This window comes from Varanus komodoensis, unplaced genomic scaffold (genome assembly GCF_004798865.1).
Source record: "Varanus komodoensis strain SLA01 unplaced genomic scaffold, ASM479886v1 scaffold16, whole genome shotgun sequence".
Classification (NCBI taxonomy): Eukaryota; Metazoa; Chordata; class Lepidosauria; order Squamata; family Varanidae; genus Varanus; species Varanus komodoensis.
This window is the reverse complement of record NW_025335468.1, coordinates 6,968,788-6,990,514: the sequence shown is the minus strand read 5'-3', so window position 1 is coordinate 6,990,514 and position 21,727 is coordinate 6,968,788.

The following is a 21,727-nucleotide window of genomic DNA, read 5'->3' as shown; positions in this document are numbered from 1 at the left end:
TTTTATTTATTTATTTATTTATTAAAACATTTTTATTATTTAGTTTTGAAAAATGGATTTTTTTGTCACCTAGATTTTTTATGACCAAAAGGGAAGCATACCTAGGTCATCAGGGACTGGCACATCAACCCCTGCCTCCAGGGTAAGACTGGTAAGTACAGCCTTTTCCAATCTGGTACCCACCAGATATGTTGGTCTTTGATTCCCGTCAACCCCAGTAAGCATGGCCAAAGGTCAGAAATGTCAGGAATTGCAGTCCAAGACCCTGTGGGAGCACCAGGTTGAGGCAGACAGGTAAATGCTTGCTTAAAATGTATTTAGCTCAGCCTAAATAGATTACTCATTTTTATCTTTTCTGACAAAGGAATCCAGTGTAAAGCTACATGAAAAAATCTAAATGACATAAGTCCTCTAAGTATCCTCAGAAAGTGCCACTGGTTTTAAACCCACAGTAACTCTTCTCACCTAAAAATAATAGTAGAATTGCTCTTTTGCTTGAAATTCTCCCACTTTTTTCAAGTTCTGAGAAGCTGCCACCCATCCAACCCTGGTTGCCCAAGCTTGATGCTATGTTCTGCTAGATATATGAACTTCTACTGGGTTTCTCCTAGATATATGAGGTTGCTAATTTAAATGGCTTATTCTTCACTGTCCATAGCATCCTACCCTTACTCAGTCTGAGTGGAAAGTTGCCCTTCTGGAGACTTATCTATATCAGGAACCTTTTCCCTCAAACCAGATCTTGAAAAGCTGAAGTAGGGCTACAGTGGGCCTATTGCTGAAAGTGGACCTAAGTCTCATCCTGCTTCTTCCTTGTCCTCATAATTTGCCCCCTTTCCAGTACTAAATACTCTCCTGTTGCTTTTCCCTTTCTCCATTTCTTCCTCCTCCTCTTTCCTCTTGCCTTACTTCCTCTTTTTCTCTCACCACCACCACCATCCATCAACGTATTTTCTCTTCTCTCTAATACCTCTACCACAGCCATCTTTTTATCCATCCTGTTGGCACTTCGGAGGTCCTATCTTCCCACCTCAACTACTCACAACTGTGTCCCTTCTTGGCAGCTGATCAGGCCTGTGGTCATGTGAGCTCCCATTTTATTTGATCAGGTTGCCCCCATCTGCAGCTGTTACAACTTTCCCTCTCTGCAAAGCATGAAAGGAGGAAATTCTCACAGTTATATAGGTTATAGAATTTTAGAACTGATTCATTTGGAGTTCCTCTGTAGAAGGCCTGAGGGTCACTACAGGTATTTTCAAACCTGAGATAGGTTCTAATAGCACATACCAGTGGCGTAGAAAGGAATGTGCATAGTCTTTTGAATATTTGGTAGGTATTTTATCTGGAAACTCTAATTTAGAGTTTGGTTTTACATGTTGAGCTTTGGGCAGAAATGGAATATATAGAATCTAAAAATCAAGGCCCTATACTTGGAGAAAGGGCCATTGAACTCACTGAGATCCACTTAAAAGTAAATATGTAGAGGACTGAGATGTTAGTGATTTAATTTGTCCTTATAGAGTTTCCAAGTCATATCATTAGCATTTTTTATTTTGTGCAGAACATACAGACCCTTCCTATAATGAAACAAGCCAACCCTAACATCTCTGTAACTACTCTGCTTATTAAAGGATTGAATATATTAAAAGTACTAAAAGGATTGTGATTCTTTTTAACATGACCAACAGCAAAACAGTCAATTGAAATAATCAAATCTTAAAGGGGCATAAATTAGAACAGCAGTCCCAGTGTTACCAGGAGAACTTCATCAATGTACATAAGCTATTTATTCAAACTATTTCGTTTTCAAATGTGCCCGTTCCCTGCACTATTACAAAAAGCATGCCCCTTTTTTTGCTACTGCCACAACTTGCTCCCAAAGGAAGAGCGTTCTGCTTTTCGATATTTTGGGAATTTCTTTTGAATTAGTTCTGCATCTCTTCCACATTGGATTGGTAGCCATTTCATTCCCCACTCATGCTATCACACCCATTACTCTTCAGGTTTCACATACTGTTAAATGTTTTCAAATGTTATTGTCTCTGCAACAATAATTCTCCATATTCTCTCCCTCCCTCCCCCACCCCCCCTCTCTCTTTCTCTTTCTTCCAAAGCAATCTCCATTCTGTTACCTGTAAGACCCACAAAGATGAGTTTGCACAAGCATATTCATCACTGGCTGACTCCAATCACAGTATCAAGTGATTACTTGTTGCATCAATACCTAGAGGCCTGCTCTAATCGAGGTCACCTCACTTCAGATTCAAAGACTTAGGAAGAATGAAACCACTTGTGCCAAAGATGATACACAATTTATTGACTATAATGATGAAATAGGAATATAGAATATAAACATGCAAAATAAAGTTTTTACTACCCTTACCTTTGGTCATATCAGTTCCTTGAATAGGACAGATGTGTTCCGGGGGCCTGAGAAAATGACATGTCAATTCTTCTCCCCTAGTTAAAAACAAAAGGCTTTGCCTCTTGTTATAGATTTCATGAAGTTCTTCTCTCCCACTGCTTCAGAAGTTGTCAGTACATTCAGGCTCTAACTCCTGTTCTTGGGAAACTTAGTAAGGCAAGCACTTCGTTCTCACAGCAAAAGCAGCCCTCATCTATGGACTGACTGGGAAGCAGTTCCAAAGCTCTTTTCTCTGGTGCTCTTCCTAACAAGCTGAAGGTCATAAAGTCTTGACATGGTTCCAAGAAACTATCCTGGCTTTTGGACACTGGAAAAGTTCACTGCACTGCTTATTGAACCTTAATAACATCCTCACCATTCTTCCCTTAGAGTCCATCCAGTACATTTAATTATGTAATGACAAAGATACTCCATTCCAAACACCACAGCTAGAGATATCACCACACACAACAGTTTTCAGCAGAGTTCACACATTCAGCTGCACATCACTGAGGCCTGATTCACGTATGTCTGTTCATCAGTTAATAACTACAACATCCAGTGCTGACTGGGATGTGATGAGCCATCCCAGATACAAATCAGATAACTTCTTATCACTTCAGACACAATGCTTTTCAACACAGCTATTCACACTAGCTTACATTTAGTTGAGTTTGTTTATTGTATGGATTTGCTTATAATTTGCTTTAATTGATATTGAATGGGCTTGCATGTCACAATAAACCACAGTGGCTTTGAGCCATGTTAGTGTCAGTGTGGCTTATAGTTACATCTGAATATACATATGCATTGCTTTTCATGAACAAGCTACCCTGAGAACCCGTGGCATGTAGTAGGGGAGTGGAGGACAGCTTGTGTTCAAGGGGGCTTATAGCATCCAAATTCAAGGGGCTTGTTGCAGAACCACTTGACAAGTAGCAAAAAGAGCCTGTGTCACACTTTGTGATCTTGCCAGTGCCACCTCCATCTTTCCTTGCCAGTGACTATCCCTCTACCAATACGCAAACAACAGTTTCCCACTGGTCCTTTGAAAATGTGGACAAATTACTCTATATGCAATCCTCTTCTCATGGCTTTGTTTGTATGTTACCTCCTTTATTTTGGCACTTCCCTAGACAGTTGAAATGTACAAGGAAATTGATGTTGTGAGACTACACATACCAGACAGCTGAAAGCCCCACTTGTGAAAAAGATCAGACAAAAAGGCCCACAAAACCCCTCAGCTGCACAATTCTGAAGCACTGGAGGGAAAAAGAAGGGGTGAAGTGCTACGAACGTGCTGGGGCCAAGAAGGGGAGACAGGATGGTCACCACACGAAGAACATCGGGTTACATGTAAAGAACAGACTGGAGGACTGAGGGGAAAACAAGGCTTCTTGAGCCAATGATCCCCTGATCATCTATTGCATGGGTCCTCAAACTACGGCCTGCGGGCCGGATCCAGCCCACCATGCGCATTCATCCAGTCTGCCATAGAGGTTTTGGAGTCGCCATGCGTGCACACACGTGGTGGGGCACTGGCTTGCTGGCAAGGAGGTCATTTTGGACTCGCTTGGAGAAAACTGTCTCTGTGCACCCATGCGCCTGCCTTGCCGCATGCGTGCCCCCCTGCCCCAGCCCGCGCCCCCCACCCGCACCACGCTGGTGGCCCGCGCCCATCGCCAGCACCTTTCAACTGGCCCTCTGTTAAAAAAGTTTGAGGACCCCTGATCTATTGGAAGGTACATGATTTGGTAAGTGAACAACCAGCCCATTAGATTTTATCTTCAAGATTACATGTGAAGATTACATATGCATCCACTGTCAACCCTCTTCATTGATTAAGGAGATGCAAGCTGTAAATGTTATAGGTACACAAATAAATAAGTAAACAGCAACCATACAATAAATATGGTATCCAGTGATGTATAAGAAAGTGTGAAGTAGTAATTGAGCAATATGTCAAGTGATGTGATATTCAGTGGCAATACACATACGTCTCTATCATTGACTTCCATTCTTCTCTCCATTTGCCATGCTAGTTCCAGTTGGAGGTCTTCCTGTAGGAACTGAAATAGATCCTTCAGACCAAAACATCTTTAAAATGCATGTTCCTAAATATTTTCACGGTGGTGCATGAGAACATTGACTTTTTCATCCCTGTGTAAGATTGGCATCTTAACATTTGATGTTGACTGATGATATTGTATTCTGATACCAGGAATGTCAAATATTTTCACTCTGTTCTTCTATTATCTTGCTATAGTCATAGCTGAAAACTCCAAGCTGAATTTACTAGGCACCCTTCAGCAAGCCTCAACCCCACCATTTTTATTATAGGGTTAAAACTACTGGCCTCACTTGCAATGTTGTGTTAAGAATGATTACAAATAATTAATTAAATTGGCCATTTAGGAGAAATGCTGAATAATTAGTAATTATTGCTGTATTATTTGCCTTTATAGTGTTGTTTGTAAAGGGGGAGAGGCAACTGCATGACTTTAGACATGTCTTTTACATCCGACAGTGCCCTATCTGTTGTGCACAGTGGTGAATGGAATATATGCCAACAATGAGAAGACTGAGCAAAGAGGGTAGAAACCATATTAGCACAGAAACCACTTGATGTTTGTCAAGTAAATCCAGGCAAAAACACTGTATGCTCTGGAAAATGGACAGGGTTGATTGTAAAGCTTGTGAACCCAACAAAAGTGTCTTTGTTGTCATCTGACAAGAAATGCCTAACATGATAATTGTTTGTTACCTTTTCAGCATGAAATAAAATTATTTCTCAAATAGAGATGTCTTTGAAATCTTTTCAGAGCAGTGGATGGTACTTTACATAGACTATGTTTTTGGTGCCTTTCTTTACACTTTACAGTTATGAGAACCTGTTTTTATACAGGTTAGATCCATGGCTACATAGGGGCATGTACTGGCAAACCTCAGGTGCACTCATGGAGGCTAACCATGCTGTTTTGACTGATTTCGAGTCAGAGGGTGAAACTGCCTGTGAAACTGGAGAGCTGCAAGCTGTGGCTTAAGGTCCTGGGACACAACCAGGGGAACCGGTGGAGGAGATTAACCCAAGGTCAGACAGGGATGCCAGTCATGAAGACCTTGGGAACAGTGGAAAGTTATGCCCTGCAAGAGAAACTGTTGAGATGGGGGATTCTTCCAACTGAGATGAACCCATCCCTTTGGAGGCAGACCCAGTGGTCCAGTGCCAACAACAGTGAGACGCCCAACTAGGACTGCAGTGAGTGGAGTGGAGGTGTGCCCATTTCTGCAGCTCACCGCCTCCACGGTTGGGACACAGACAGGTTCATAAGGAGAGCTTCAGGAAGTGAACAGTAGATAGGGTTCAACAGACTACTTTGGATATGCTCAGAGACTCATGTGATAAAATAAAGATCATTCACAAGGAAATGGTTTGAGGCTGGTGCTTGTCAAAGGTACAAGCTCACAAAACATAGTATAGAGTGATATTTCAGCAGTGGTGCTTAGACTGTAGCATTTCATTCCACGGTAACCTGCTATTAAGAGGGCTGTTAAAACACATTTAGTCTTCCAATCATTTAGATGTCATTAGTATTGCTTTTTGGATAGTTTGATATTTATACTTTAAAAAATGGAAGAAACACAGAATGTGACTTAAAGGCTGAGAATGAGCTTGAAAAATAAAACACTTCCATACAAAGGTGACCACTTCTTGTTGTTCTTGTTGTTGTTGTTAGCCATGAAGTCGTGTCCAACCCATTGCGACCCCATGGACAACATTCCTCCAGGCCTTCCTGTCCTCCACCATCCCCCGGAGTCCACTTAAGCTCACGCCAACTCTTCAGTGACTCCATCTAGCCACCTCATTCTCCTTCTTCTTTTGCCATCTATTGTTCCCAGGGTTCTTCTCCAGGGAGTCCTTCCTTCTCATTAGGTGGCCAAAGTATTTGAGTATCATCTTCAGTATCTGACCTTCTAAAGCGCAGTCAGGGTTGATCTCTAGGACTGACTGGGTTGATCACCTTGCAGTCCAAGGGACTTGCAGGAGGCTTCTCCAGCACCACAATTCAAAGGTTTCAATTCTTTAGCCCTTAGCCTTCCTTGTAGTCCAACTTTCACAGCCATACATTGCAACTGGGAAAACCATAGCCTTGACTATACGCACTTTTGTCGGCAGGGTGATGTCTCTGCTTTTTAGTATGCTGTCTAGATTTGCCATAGCTTTCCTCCCCAGGAGCAAGCATCTTTTAATTTCTTGGCTGCAGTCCTCATCTGCGGTGATCTTGGAGCCCAGGAAAATAAAATCTGTCACTACCTCCATTTCTTCCTCATCTATTTGCCAGGAAGTGAGAGGACCAGATGCCATGATCTTAGTTTTCTTAATGTTGAGTTTCAAGCCAACTTTTGCACTCTCCTCCTTCACCCGCATCAAGAGGCTTTTTAGTTCCTCTTCACTTTCTGCCATTAGAGTGGTATCATCTGCGTATCTGAGGTTGTTGATATTTCTCCCAGCAATCTTAATTCCAACTGGTGATTCATCTAGCCCCACCTTTCTCATGATGTGCTCTGCATATAAGGTAAACAGGCAGGGAGACAGTATACAGCCTTGCCAAACTCCTTTCTCAATTTTGAACCAATCAGTGGTTCCGTGTCCAGTTCTCACTGTTGCTTCTTGACCCGCATATAGGTTTCTCAAGAGACAAATAAGATGGTCTGGTACTCCCATCTCTTTAAGAACTTGCCACAATTTGTTGTGATCCACACAATCAAAGGCTTTAGCCTAGTCAATGAAGCAGAAGTAGATGTTTTTCTGGAACTCCCTAGCTTTCTCCATGATCCAGCATATGTTGGCAATTTGATCTCTAGTTCTTCTGCCTCTGTGTCTTGCAGTCTGGAATGAACAAGAAAAGATCTTGTTCTTCCTATTTGTGACCACCTTTCATGTAGTTGTAGAGTGCTATCATATCACCCCTCAGCCTTCTCTTCTTGAGGCTGAACTTGCCTAGTACCCTCAGCTGGCAAATTTGTTGCTTTTAGGCAGGTTTCTCCAACCTGATGCACTTGAGTGTTTGGACAGTTGGAAAAGGGATTGGTATATCATAGCAGATTTATGTGGAAGCTTTACCACTAACTTACTCAACTGGAAGGATGTTCACCATGTGGTCTATTAAGAGCCAGAAGGTGATCCATGTGGTCTATTAGGATTAAAGGTAATCCAGACTAGTTACAACAAAGATGGTTTTATTATACTCACAAAACATCTGATAGTCTTGCTTGCTGGTATGTTCATGCACATACAGCTTCCAGTCCAGTAGAATCCACTGAAATCAATACAACTGGAGAAGAGTCAGCCACATGGTGCTTCATGGAAAATTAGGGAAGAGAGAAAATTTTCTTTAAGTAAGAGTCCCAGATATAGAAGGAAACAGTTGTGGTTAGCAGGATTAGTTCACATTAACCTATTCCTCCCCTAGTTACCCTGTTTGTGCAAAGTTACCCATATAGCTAACATGGAATTCAGCTCCCATCAGCTTCAGACCAAATGGCCAGCATTCCGGAATGCTGGATAATACTGTAGTCCAAAACATCTGGAGGGGCACCAGGTTGGAGAGACTGCTATGGAAGCCTTTATATTCCTAAAGATATATTGTGTATAAGTTGGTTTGCTCATAATATTACCATTATATTTAAGAACTTTAGAAAGTAAACTCAGTAATTTTCTAATTATTGCATGAAGAAACAATACTTTCAAAATTAATAATACTAAACACATGATTTAATGAACATGCCAAGTTATACAGAATTTTAGATTCATGTTTTATGTCTCATCAGAGGGAACTTCCTGGAAATGTCTGAATCATCCTAGAAGCCAGAAGAAGGAAGAACTGGAGACAGAAGAAGACTGTGTAAACCATATATTTTTGTTTGTATGGAAATTTAGGGAAATTCCTAAACCCTTCCTTGTTTGTGAGGTGCAGCTAAGGAAATCTGATTTAAAGGAAAAGCTATTAAGATTTAATTTAGCTGGGAAAGACTTAGTTTAGGAATGGTAAATGACCATATTTAATTTAAGCAACTTTAAGTAATCAGAATCTATCATTTGACGAGAGATTCACTTTTGTGAACAATTCCTGTTAACCAATATCTTTCTGAAGAGTTGTTGCTAGTGTCAGTGTTAATCCTCAGTCTACACCATAGCAACCAAGCTACTGAGTTTGTTTTGGGTAGAGAGTGTTTATTCTAGTGGCACTCATTAAAAGATTGTACAGCTAAGGCAGCATTCCAAAGTTATGAGATCTAACTTAGAACTTTATTAAAAACCGGAGCAGTAGGTTCTATAGATTCAAGCCTCGAAGATAGATATATGGTAACCCACATACTATGCTATTACATCTGGTCACAGTGGCAGTGAAGGCTTTCCCCCCACATGTAGGTTTTATTACAGCTACATTAATTGACTGCTATACCATCTAACCAGCAAACTAGAAATATAGAGCTCTGGAGGAAAAACAAAATAAAAACACACATTGTGAAGAATGCACATTTTATTCCATAGTGTGATATGGTGATTGTACTCACATACTGAGAAACTGAGGTTGACTTGGAGCATCCCTGAAAGTCTACCAGTAAATATATATTAGATCAATGATTCTAGGAGGGAATGGAAGACAACTATGCTGGGGATCTTATAGAGGGGGTTAAAACAACATTTCTTCCCATGGCCTTAAGATATTTTACAACTCTAGGATTTCTATAGCCTTTCTACATAGTTTTTTTTTAACCATTTGTGGAGAGTAAAGACTGGATAACAAAATATGAATACATTCTAATTCTAAAAGAAAATATTTCATAATTCAAAGCTGTTCATTTTTCCCATTTTTGGGGAAAAAGCAGTCCATCGAAAAATGTAGGGTTTAAAAAAAATTCTAGTCCTTAATACCTCTAGTTCCAACTGACCATACCAAATCCACCTAGCAAAATCTGTTCTGGCCTTGACAGATACACAATTACTTGAATTTGTAAATTTCCATTAGACTGAGGAAATAAAGATGAAGAGAGAAAGAGAGCAGGGGAGGGGCATGTAGCTGAAGATCAGCCAAGAGGAAAATCCCATGCTTTATGTTCTCGTTTTATAGTCAAGTATAGTTAGAAGCCAAATGGATCAGATTAAGCATCTTTAACAGACATCGTGCCCCTGATATTTCTTCAAAGTGCTTAGTAAGTACATACAGAAGAAGAAACCAAATGCAATTGCCACAGCAACCTAACATCATCTGACTGGTAAAAAACATGTTCTGCCATTTCTCTAGCACAACAGAAGCCATTTCTAGTCTTCCTTGCTGTCTATTTGCAGTCATTGCGTTGGAGCTGGATTTACACACAGTTGGAGTTGACCCACTAAAATCAATGATACAACCCATATAGTAGCTCTCCATAGAATTTGAATCTAGAAACTTACACTAGAAATGTTGTGCCTAATTTGAAACAAGCAAACAAGCAAAAAGTAAATTGAGAGTAAATAATGCCAATACTGCATTTCTGAATTCTCATCCAAAAATTCTGCTCAACATTGTGAAATCTTTGATGCTTTCAACAGTTATGCTAGTAAGGCACAATGTAAGCAAGATGACGCTGCCACCAAAAACTGTTGTCTCATTTCAAGTTCCCTGAATGCTAGTACACTATGCATTTCCCAGCACATATCATGCAGTTGTGTGAAGGTTGTTGTTGTTGGTCGCGAAGTCGTGTCCAATCCATCATGACCCCATGGACAACATTTCTCCAGGCCTTCCTGTCCTCCACCATCCCCCAGAGTCCACTTAAGCTCACACCAACTGCTTCAGTGACTCCATCTAGCCACCTCATTCTCTGCCGTCCCCTTCTTCTTTTGCCATCTATTGTTCCCAGCATTAGGCTCTTCTCCAGGGAGTCCTTCCTTCTCATTAGGTGGCCAAAGTATTTGAGTTTCATCTTCAGTATCTGGCCTTCTAAAGAGCAGTCAGGGTTGATCTCCTCTAGGACTGACCGATTTGATCGCCTTGTGGTCCAAGGGACTCACAGGAGTCTCCTCCAGCACCACAACTCAAAGGCCTCAATCCTTCGGTGCTCAGCCTTCCTTATGGACCAGCTTTCACAGCCATACTTCACAACTGGGAAAACCATAGCCTTGACTATATACACCTTTGTCGGCAGGGTGATGCCTCTGCTTTTTAGTGTGTTGTCTAGATTTACCATAGCTTTCCTCCCAAGGAGCAAGTGTCTTTTAATTTCTTGGCCGCAGTCCCCATCTGCGGTGATCTTGGAGCCCAGGAAAATAAAATCTGTCACTACCTCCATTTCTTCCCCATCTATTTGCCAGGAAGTGAGAGGACCAGATGCCATGATCTGTTTTCTTAATGTTGAGTTTCAAGCCAACTTTTGTACTCTCCTCCTTCACCCGCATCAAGAGGCTTTTTAGTTCCTCTTCACTTTCTGCCATTAGAGTGGTATCATCTGCATATCTGAGGTTGTTGATATTTCTTCCGGCAATCTTAATTCCAACTGGTGATTCATCTAGCCCCGCCTTTCTCATGATATGCTCTGCATATAAGTTAAATAGGCAGGGTGACAGTATACAGCCTTGCTGAACTCTTTCTCAATTTTGAACCAATCAGTGGTTCCGTGTCCAGTTGCTTCTTGACCCGCATATAGGTTTCTCAAGAGACAAATAAGATGGTCTGGTACTCCCATCTCTTTAAGAACTTGCCACAATTTGTTGTGATCCACACAATCAAAGGCTTTAGCCTAGTCAATGAAGCAGAAGTAGATGTTTTTCTGGAACTCCCTAGCTTTCTCCATGATCCAGCGTATGTTGGCAATATGATCTCTAGTTCCTCTCCCTCTTCGAAATCCTGCCTGCACTTCTGGTAGTTCTCGGTCTACATACTGCTGGAGCCTAGCTTGTAGCATTTTGAGCATGTGAAATGAGTGCAATGGTGCGGTAGTTTGAACATTCTTTGGCATTGCCCTTCTTTGGGATTGGACTGTAAACTGACCTTTTCCAATCCTGTGGCCACTGTTGAGTTTTCCAAATTTGCTGGCATATTGAGTGTAGCACTTTTACTGTATTGTCTTTTAAGATTTTAGCTCAGCTGGAATACTGTCACCTCCACTAGCTTTGTTGTTGCTCAGACTTCCTAAGGCCCATTTGACTTCACATTCCAGGATGTCTGGCTCAAGGTCAGTGACTACCCCATCGTGCTTATCAGGGACGTTAAGCTCTTTCTTGTATAGTTCTTCTGTGTAATCTTGCCACTTCTTCTTAATCTCTTTTGTCTCTGTTAGGTCCCTGCCATTTTGGTCCTTTATCTTGCCCATCTTTGCATGAAATGTGCCCTTCATATCTCCAATTTTCTTGAAGAGATCTCTGGTCCTCCCTATTCTATTGTTTTCTTCTATTTCTTTGCACTGTTCATTTAGGAAGGCATTCTTATCTCTTATCTTCTGATCTCTGGAATTCTGCATTCAATTGGGTGTATCGTTCTCTTTCTCCCTTGCCTTTCACTTCCTTTCTTTCCTCAGCTATTTGCAAAGCTTCCTCAGACAGCCATTTTGCTTTCTTGCATTTCTTTTTCTTTCTTTCTTTCTTTGGGATGGTTTTAGTTGCTACCTCTTGTCTGATGTTGTGAACCTCCGTCCATAGTTCTTCAGGCACTCTGTCTATCAGATCTAATTCCTTAAATCTATTTGTCACCTCTACTGTATGGAGGTGGAGCTTGGAGCTCCCCCCCCCCGAATATCTGCCGTGCTCTGTGGCTTGGACCACCTGCTGCGCCGCACCGCGCCGCGCCGCACTGCCGCTGCCGCCACCGGACTGGGGCGCACCGCCAAGCCTTGGGCCCGCTGACACCGCTCCCACGGCCATCACTGGGCCACCCCAGGCACAGAGGATGCCAGGGCCACACCAGACCCGCTGCCGACGGCACAGAGGAGGGCGCCACCATCTTGCCGCCGGACGGGTTTCCACGCCCCTCCCTGCTCCCCCCCCCGCCAGCACCGGTGAGAGCAATGCCGGATTGGGGCGGGGCGCATGGGCGGGTGCTGTTTGTAGCCGTTTGTGGCCATGCGGGGCTGGGCTGGCGGGGGAATAGATTGGTGGGGGGAAGTTTAATTTTGTATGGGGGGGGGAAATGGGGAGTTTTTGATTGTTTTTACAGTTTTATTGTATTTTAATTTGTTTTTATGGAGTCGTCCCTGGCTATGTCGACGTTTGTGTTTCCTGGGGAGCGTGGGGGCGCCGCCATTGGGGTGGTCATGGGCAATGGATGTAACAGTGGTGGGGGCTTAATGTGTCCGCGTAGAAGAAGGAGGGACAGATGGCTGACACCTGTCCCTCCTTCTGGTTTTGCCCCCAACCAGAGGGCACCAGGTAGCCTTGTCAACCACCCCTCGGGCCTGACGGTGCTGCTGCTCAATGCCAGGTCAGTCCACAATAAATCTTCCCTCATCCATGACTTGATTGTGGATGAGGGGGCCGACCTGGCTTGCACAACGGAGACCTGGGTGGGAGGGGGGGATGTCACCCTCTCTCAAATGTGCCCACCCGGGTATCTGGTTCAGCACCGTTCATGCCTGGAGGGGAGGAGAGGGGGGTTGCTTTGGTTTACCGAGCCTCCATCTCCCTCACAGGACTTCTGGTCCCTTCGAGGCCAGGGCTGGAGTGCCTCTACTTGTTGTTGGGTGACCGAGACAGATTGGGGATTCTGTTGGTGTACCGTGCACCCTTCTGCCCAACAGTCTCCCTGCCTGAGCTGACGGAGATCGTCTCAGACCTGGTGTTGAGGACTCCCAGGATGCTGGTCCTGGGGGACTTCAATCTCCATGCCGAGACTGGTCTGACCGGGGCGGCTCAGGACTTCATGGCCTCCATGACAGCCATGGGGCTGTCTGAACATGTCACAGGCCCAACCCATGAACGTGGACACATTCTGGACCTGGTTTTCTCGACAGGGCAGGAAGAGGGTGGTCTGAGGGTGAGGAATTTATGTCTGACACCCCTGTCATGGTCAGATCACTTCCTGGTGAGGTTTGTGCTCGAGAGCAGCCTCTCCCTCTGTAAGGGTGCGGACCCAATTGTGTGGGTCTGGAGCCGGATGGATCCGGATGGATTCCTGAAGGCCCTGGGGGAGTTTCCGGCTGACAAGACTGGTGCTCCTGTCGAGGCTCTGGTCGAACTGTGGAACGGAGAGATGACCAGGGCTGTTCACACGATTGCTCCTAAGTGTCCTCTCCCGCCGGGCAGAGCCCACTCTTCCCCTTGGTATACACCTGAATTGCGGGCGATGAAGCAGGCTGGGAGACGGCTAGAGCGTAGGTGGAGGAGATCACAGGATGAATCTGACCGAACACACTTAAGAGCCCATTATTGGGCCTATGCTGTGGCTGTGAGGGCGGCAAAAAAGAAATTCTTTTCTGTTTCCATTGCCTCCTCAAAATGCCGTCCAGCGGAGCTTTTTTGAGTGGTGCAAGGCCTGGTTCATCCAGGTCCTAAGAAAGATCTGGTTCCACCCTCGAAGGCCCGCTGTGACAACTTTGCCAAGCATTTCAGGGAGAAAATAGCTCAGATTCGTCACGAGCTAGACTCTACTAGTGATTCAGAGGCTTCTGGGGAGATACCAATGTTGCCGTCTGGTCCAAAATTAATGGATGAATTTCAGTTATTGCGGCCTGATGATGTGGACAAGGTGCTTGGACGAGTACGTCCCACCACTTGCCTATTGGACCCTTGCCCGTCTTGGTTAATAAATAATTCCAAGCACGGGATTGGGATCTGGATCTTGGAAGTGGTTAATGCTTCTCTGAGGGAGGGTCGGGCACCTGCCCCTTTAAAGGAGGCGGTAGTCCGACTGGTCCTGAAGAAAACGTCACTGGATCCAGAGAAGGCCACTAATTATAGACCAGTGGCCAACATCCCGTTTCTGGGCAAGGTGTTGGAGCGGGTGGTGGCGGGACAACTCCAAGCTCTCTTGGATGAAACTGATTATCTGGACCCATTTCAGTCCAGCTTCAGACCTGGGTACGGTACTGAATCTGCCTTGGTCGCCCTGTATGATGACCTGTGCAGAGAAGGACAGGGGGAGTGCGTCCCTGTTGGTTCTTTTGGACCTCTCAGCGGCTTTCAATACCATCGACCATGGTATCCTTCTGGACAGGCTTGCGGGATTGGGGGTCGGAGGCACTGCTTTGCAGTGGTTCCGCTCTCCTATCTCAATGACCAATTCCAGAAGGTGGTGCTGGGGGACTATGGCTCTATGGACTATGGTCCATTTTGTCCCCTTTGCTGTTTAACATCTACATGAAACCGCTGGGAGAGGTCATCAGGAGGTGTGGGCTGTGGAGTCATCAGTACGCTGATGATACCCAGCTCTACCTCTCGTTTTCCACCAATCCAGGTGAGGCAGTGGCTGTGCTGAACCGGTGCCTGGCCAAGGTAATGGGCTGGATGAGGGCCAATAAACTGAAGCTCAATCCAGACAAGACGGAGGTCCTGTTGGTTGGCGAATCAGGCTTCGGGGAGGGTGAATTGAACCTTGTCCTGAACGGGGTTGCACTCCCTCTTAGGGACAAGGTCCGCAGCTTGGGAGTGCTCCTCGACCCAGAGCTTTCATTGGAAGCTCGGGTGACAGCAGTGGCGAGGAGCGCTTTCCTTCAGCTTCGGCTGATCCATTAGCTGCGCCCCTACCTGGAGTACGACTGCCTGGTGACAGTGACACACATGTTGGTGACTTCCCGTCTTGACTTCTGTAACGCGCTCTACATGGGGCTATACTTGAAGACGGTCCGGATACTTCAATTGGTTCAAAATAGAGCTGCCAGGCTGCTGACAGGGACTGGGCGTTATGTTCACATGACTCCAGTCCTCTGTCAGCTTCACTGGCTTCCCATTGAAGTCTGGGCTCAATTCAAGGTGTTGGTGATGACCTATAAAGCCCTAAATGGCTTGGGTCCTGGTTACCTGGAGCGCTTACATCCATATATGCCCACCCGCCCCCTGAGATCTGCGGGAGAGGCCCTTCTCCGGGAACCCTCCGTGAAGGAAATTAGGAGGGTAAGTACTCGGAGGAGGGCTTTCTCTGCGGTGGCACCCAATCTATGGAATGCGCTCCTCAGAGAGGTCTGCCTGGCGCCGTCGTTATTTGTTTTTCAGAGCCAGGCGAAGACCTTTTTATTCAAACGTCATTTTAACTGTTAATACTATTTATTATTTTGTTCTTCGGCCAGGGCGACTTATTTTATATTGTTAACTTGTTTTATATTTTTATTGTATAATATTTTAATTGATATATTTGTGAGCCGCCCCCGAGGCTTCAGCGAATGGGGCAGCATAGAAATTTTCTAAATAAATAAATAAATACATACATCAGGGATATGATTTAGGTCATACCTGAGTGGCCTAGTGCTTTTCCCTACTTTCTTCAATTTAAGCCTAAATTTTGCAACGAGAAGCTCATGATCTGAGCCACAGTCGGCTCCTGGTCTAGTTTTTACTGACTGTATAGAGCTTCTCCATCTTTGGCTGCAGAGCACATAGTCAATCTGATTTCTGTGTTGACCATCTGGTTGTGTCCATGTGTAGAGTTGTCTCTTGGATTGTTGGAAAAGAATGTTTGCTATGACCATCGTATTCTCTTGACAAAATTCTACCAGCCTGTGCCCTGATTCATTTTGTACTCTAAGGCCAAAGTTGCCTGTCATTCCAGTTATCTTTTGGCTTCCTACTTTAGCATTCCAATCCCCCATGATGATAAGGACATTATTTTTTGGTGTTAATTCTAGAAGGTGTTGTAGGCCTTCATAGAACTGGTATGAAGGTACTCCCACCCTAACTCAGCCCAAGCTGTTTTAAGGAAATGTATCCCAGGAGTCTGTTAGTTTTAGACTTTAAGTAGAGGAGTGATGATGGACAGGGTTGCTTAAACCTTTCCCCTCTTGGCCATTTTCTGCTCAAAATCAATAAAAACTGCATTTAATTTACAAAATGCAGATGGACAAATGGCTTGGGTGTCCATTAACCAGTGACCAGCATACAACTTATAACAATTAATTGAATTATGCCTTGTGCAAGGAAGAGCTATACTGAATATGAATTGGACTCACCAGATATTTTCCTACCCTAGCAAGTTCATATGATTTAACAAAGGTTTTACATTACACCCTGCATAAATGTGTGAAGAATTTTCTTTAGTAGACAAAAAGGAAAAAGAAAAATTTAGTGTCCTGCTGAACAATCACTGCCCACAAGAGGTAGTTCCACCTTCATAATGCCCCTGGGAACAATACTACATCAGAAAGTTGTTCCCATTGGCCTATTCTGTAGCAAGGGAGGAAAACTGCCTGGCTGTGAATTGCAACTCTACCACCACTTCAAGCAGTGACAAAGAGTTTTTTGGTTTCCTAAGAAAACAGCGGGAAAACCCTTTGCAACCTCATTGTATAATGGTTCACTCTCCCACCAAAAATGGGCTGAATACTTTAACAGCACTAGAATCAAATTTCATTGCTAACAACATGAAAGAAAAATGGGCTGCATCTACAAAGTTACAATAATGGGTTATTATAGTGAAGACAACAGCATCACCTATATATCAGTCTCCCTGCGTGAAGGATCAGATGCTCCACTCCTGTTATACACATGCAACAAGCTGTGGAGAATAGCCCTAAGAAACATGTTATCAAGACAATGAACTCCTGTGTTGTAAGACATAAATGTCACTAGATGCCAATTTCACTCTTCAAGAATTCCCACAACCTACTGACAGAATGACCTCTGTGCATGCCAGAGTCCTAATTCTGATTGGGAACTCCTGGCTGCGCTTGAAAATAAAACGAAAAACAAACAAATATAGCCAAGGACATTGCAATCATTTAATTAGAGTCAATTCCCTCTTGTCTCATAACATGCAAACTAAAAGCTCATGAAGGGGACTTTTGGTGATGGGTAGCTATGGGGGAAAGGCACTTCATGCATATCAGGCCTGTACTGTGGGCAGAAGTCTAGAGAAAGCCAGGAACCAGGAGTCTGGCTTGCCAAACAGGTTCAGAGGGCAAGCCAGCACCGGGATTAGAGAACGACACAGGACCAAAGTGCAATCGGGTAGAAGACATAACCAGAGGCAGGACTAAGAATAAGAAGAGTAAGCCAAGAATCAGGACGAAAGAATGACTAAAAACACAGAAGCATAACAAAACTCGCATAGGAAAAGCTAATATGATGCTGCTACCGCCATGCTTCACCAGTTGCGGGGGGGGGGGGGGGTGCTCTTAGGGCAATGAGTACTGGTGGCTTTGTCCCACACTTACCATTTGGCAGCAAGGCCAAGAAGTTCAATTTTGGTCCTGTCACACCAGAGAACCTTTAAACCACATTCTGGGTCTCCACATGCCCTTTTGCAAATCCCAAATGGGGTTTTGCATGGGCTTGTTTCAGCAATGGCTTTCTTTTTGCAACTCTTCCACAATACCCAATTTTGTAGAGCTCCTGGATAATACTTGTCTTACAGGCATTTTCTCTCCTAGCTGCAAATCTCTCCAACTCCTCCCATTTACCATTACAAATCATTGCTTGCTTCTCTGACTAATGCCCTCCTTTACCTAATCACTGAGTTTTGGTGAACAGCCTTCTGTGCACAGAGTTTCAGTTCAGCCATATTCTTCTGTGTTGTAACAATGGATTTAAGTGTGCTCCAGGAGATGTTCATAGTCTGGGCTCAAACAAACAAACCCTAGCCATGATTAGTGTTTCAGTGCAACCTAACCAGGAGTTGTTTTGACAGCACCTTGGTCTTCACGTTGCTTTTTGTTTTTAGCATATTATCTCCAACAAACACTGGGCCTTCCAGAAACAGATGTGTTTAATCTGAGATCATGTGAACCTGGAACAGCACACAGGTGGAGTCCGTTCAGCTACTTACGGTATGTGTTGTGAGTAGGCCAGACACACACTCTTCGCTGACTTTCCAAGGGCTTGCATTATTGGATCCTGGAGAAGAGTTAGAGGAGGAGATGACGGGAAGGCCGGAGGATCAAAAGGGGGCAGAAGTCTTTGAATCTCTATCAGGGTTGTGACCTGAAGTTTCCCAAGATAACTGTGAGATCAGACGTGCTTTGGAAGAGATGGGAGGGGTTCCAGAAGAAAAGGGAGAGCTTTTGCCTTGCCAGGCCCCTGACCCTGTGATGAGGCATCAGAAGAGCTGAGCTACCTATCCTGAAGGTGAGCCTGCAGTGTTACTGAAAGGGAAGGACTGGGGAGAAGTTTGCAGTTTGGTTCAACACTCTTTACATGAGCAAAGACTTATCATTCAGCTTGCTAGAGGGCTCTTAGAGGTGCATTGTTTCATTACCTGTGAATCTGCATTGTAGAGAACTGTCTAGTGGTTTGGAGCATAAAGACAAGAAGGGATGGATCTGGCTCATGCCAGCATGTGACTTCTAGAAGCAGTGGGTTGCCCCAGAGGTTATTTGGGCATGTCATGGCTAAGGGAGTGAATACTAGGGTTGTGATGAAGCTCCAAGGAATAGACTGCTTCTCATGCACAGACCTCTTTTAGAAAGCAAGCCAAGCCAAGAGGAAGTCCACAAACACTCATGGAACAAAGGTTGCACACCCCTGGCAGCACAAACCAAGGCTGCCACTCTTGACAGAGCTTGATTCCTAACAAGTGCCACATGAATGCTGGGTATGCTTGCCAGGAACTTAAACTCACAGAAGCAAGAGAGCAGACTAGAGTCCAGGGAGCTGGATTCCTACCTCCAAAACAGATTTCTCGCATATATATATGCAAGCAAATACCCGTTCGTTTTTGTTTACTCAACTTTTGTGCCAAAATAAAATACTTTTCACCAGTGCTTTGTTAAAAAAAAAGTGCCGGAACTCACGTCTTGGGGTCACACTTTTACACTAAAAAAGATTTTCAATTCACCAACTTTTTTTGAAATAAAGAGCTTATTTACCTTTTGCATGTAGCCAGTCACTCTACACACAAACATAATGGTCGCCGCCGGCAGTAAGCACTCAGCGCGTGACCACAGGACCGATCCCAAGCCTAGCAGCGTCCCAAGCTGAGCAGCACTCTCACAATCCGCGTGGACACACAAGCAGCCCGCAAGCACTATTTTAATGATTTTTGCCACTGACCTGCTACACCTGACAGGGCAATTCAAAATCACTTGGAAAAATCCCTTGGAAAAATCCGTCAAAAAACGGTGCCGGAACGCCATTCCGGTGCATTCTGTGACAAAAAAGCCCTGCTTTTCACCTTCCCAGTGTTTGGTATCTTGTGTACATCAAGTGGTAACAGTGCCAATTCAGCCTTTCAGTTTCAGGCTGCAACACAACATAGTGTAGAAGAGTCAGAGTGGGGTGGGGGATACTTCTGCAACACACAGTAGCTCTCTGCATGGCTAAAACAGATCTAAAACAGATTTCTAACTTCCAGTTGTGCAAAATCCATATATGCCCAGCCGCCCCTTGAGATCGGCGGGGGAGGCCCTTCTCCGGGAACCCTCCGTGAAAGAAATTAGGAGGGTGGGTACTCGGAGGAGGGCTTTCTCTGCGGTGGCGCCAAAGTTACGGAACGCGCTCCCCAGAGAGGTCCTCCTGGCGCCGTTGTTATTTGTTTTTCGGTGCCAGGCGAAGACCTTTTTATTCAAGTGGCATTTTAACTGTTAACATTATTGGTTTTATCTGGCCAGGGCGGCTTATTTTATACTGTACTGCTGTATTTTAATTTTATATTTATATTTTAATTTATATTATAATTATTTTAACTTAAATATGTGAGCCGCCCCGAGGCTTCGGCGAATGGGGCGGCATAAAAATGTTTTAATAAATAAATAAATAAATAAAATAGCAATGATACAACTATCTTCTTGTGGGACATATCTGGTTGGCCAACATTAAGGCTAATCATGTCCCAGTGATCACCAGTGTTAACATGGATGTTACAAATGGCCAGGGAATGAGCAATCTCTCACCAAAAGCCCCTAGCCCAACCTCCAGCTTGCCCTGCCTCCCAGGTATGTGTGGAAATCACCTGAATTCAAATGTACCAATCTGCACTCACAGCAGGAATTTCAACCCTATAAGCAGCTGCCATCCCTACCTGGTCATTGCTACCAAGGTATAAAAGGGAACCCCGGCATGCTCTCAGGATCCATTGCCCCTTTGCTCCAATCAAACTTTATCCTTGAGAATAAAAATACAGATTTTCTTTTCTTGCATTCCCGTTGCGTTTAATTGGGCAAAGCGCACCAGGGTCAGAAGCATTGCATCCTTCATCTGCATCCTCAAATATACCACTAAGATGAAGAAGGTGTGAGGTAACCAGGAGTGGGAATTTATGTGGAAGGATGGCAAAGCCTATTCTGTTCTGGTTCTCAAAAGAAATTCCTGGGCTCAGAATTATATGTTTATGTATTTTGTACCTGACTCTAGTTAGCTGGGTTTTTTATAAAAATAACAAAGCAAAGAAAATCCACAAGCATGAAATTGGCCAACCTTTTCTATGAGGGAAATTGCACCTGCTTTCTGTGAAGGATTTTCAGGGTCCATGAGTGGCATGCTATGGTAAATGGGGCGGTCAGTCAGTGGCTACGTGAGGAGAGGGATGGGAACGAGAGGTGGAGTGAGTACTGCTAGCAGTAACCTATCAGTTCAGAGGTGAATTGGTCACATGGGTTGCCAGGGGGAGAAGATGGTTAGGCCATGCACGATACGGTCTACTGGTTCATGTGGTACTCTTCCTGATTGGCTCAGGTGTACCTAGGTGCAGTGAGGTATTCCCACCTTTCTTAGTATCTTTTTATACCCTGGATTCAACTCTGGGAATCCCTGCCTATCGAATGTGAATGTTCTCTGTAGGGGTCCTTCTGTAGCCCCAAGGCTCCAGCTTTCTATGATGGTGAGGAAGGGAGACAGATGCTCCATATGTCCAATTTTTGTCTGCTATTATACCTGAGTGCTTAGGGAACATCTGTAATATTTGCATTGTGGGTTTGAGAGCTCACACTCTTTTGTTGTTGGAAGAATGTAGTTTTCGTTTTCGTTTTTGCAGTCATGCAACATTTTGATGAGGCATGGTCACTTGTTCACTTTTTTGCCCTGATGAGGCTGAGATGGCTTCCCTGCACTTTCCAGTGCTTTGCCTGGCAGAGTGAGCCACTGGAGATTGCTGCGATCAGTATGTGACTGTGGCAATCCTTGCTGAGCATCGTGGCCCCTCCACTTGGCTATTTGGCAAAAGCACCTTTTCCTGCCTCAGTGGGTCCTGACAGTTAAGTGTGCTA